This window comes from Sinocyclocheilus rhinocerous, unplaced genomic scaffold (genome assembly GCF_001515625.1).
Source record: "Sinocyclocheilus rhinocerous isolate Xijiao unplaced genomic scaffold, SAMN03320098_v1.1 scaffold345, whole genome shotgun sequence".
NCBI classification, from domain to species: domain Eukaryota; kingdom Metazoa; phylum Chordata; class Actinopteri; order Cypriniformes; family Cyprinidae; genus Sinocyclocheilus; species Sinocyclocheilus rhinocerous.
Window position 1 is genome coordinate 324,289 of NW_015630020.1, and position 1,257 is coordinate 325,545.

The window sequence follows — 1,257 nt, forward strand, 5'->3', positions numbered from 1 at the left end:
ATATTTGATACTTCAGGCTTTTATGGCTCATAGCAGAACATGGAGCTCATACAAAAAAATGTTTATTCAGAGGCCCAAACTGAACTAAAATATGCAATTTGGTGCAGTTGTTATATAAAATTCTGATTGCATGTAATGTAAATCAATATTTCATAACAATAGCAGGCTTAAAATGCATATAAATATCAGTTGTCACTCCATATCTTGCAAAACATAATGCAATGCAATACGATGATGATTGAGCTACATGTAAATAAATGTTTCTCAAAAGCCTGACATGTCATATTTGATACTCATATTTTAGCATGATTGTTCCAAAAATGATGTATAATCAAGTTGCATCAGTCCAGAAGTGTTCATACTTAATAAAAATCAGATCATTTAGAGGCCTTAGAAATTTGTGTATCAAATAAGATACCAATACAATAGGTTTTATAATATACCTTATCTAATTGATTCTTGTCTGAATGTGTCAGTGTTATTGTAGTCACTTGTTACCCAACAGCTACTATAAAAATATATATAAAAAAACTTTGCCATTGTTTATATACATGCACAAATAATAGTCATCCAGTTGCAGCTCTGTGGCACAGGTGGGTCTTGTGAATAATATATTGAATGGATCCACATGAATGTCACTTGTCTCTTCTCTCAGCAACAGTCTGAGGATGTGAGGGTGGATAGTATAACCAATTGTACCCAAAGCGTGTCTGGTTGCATGGCCCGATCTGTGTGATGGCCTCAGTGAGAGCAGGGAAACGTGAGTCCTGAATGAAACAAACACAGTTAATTCCTAATGCAGCCCAGTGGATGGACTTGTCGACCAGAACACCATCTAAACGCTAAAGGTGATGTTCCGAGTAAACGTAAAGTTTTAAAAAAGGACTAAAAAACGAAATAAAAAACCCATATTGCATATTAAATGGTTTATCGTTGTGCAAAATTTGTATTGTTCTCATATGCTGCTCTTCTGGTCCTGTAAAAAACAAATTTTTCATCCTGCACACCAATGCCGTCTTGGTGTCATTAAAATATTTTGCTGCAGCACTATTCCTTCATGTTTTAAGACTGACCTGAATCTTTCTAATAATACAAGAAAAGAAATGAGAACAGTGACTGACTCAATCTACATGCATAAGGTGCATCTATCTATCTATCCGTCCGTCCGTCCGTCCATCTGTCTATCTATCTATCATCTGTCTGTCTGTCTATCTATCTATCTATCTATCTATCTATCTATCTATCATCTGTCTGTCT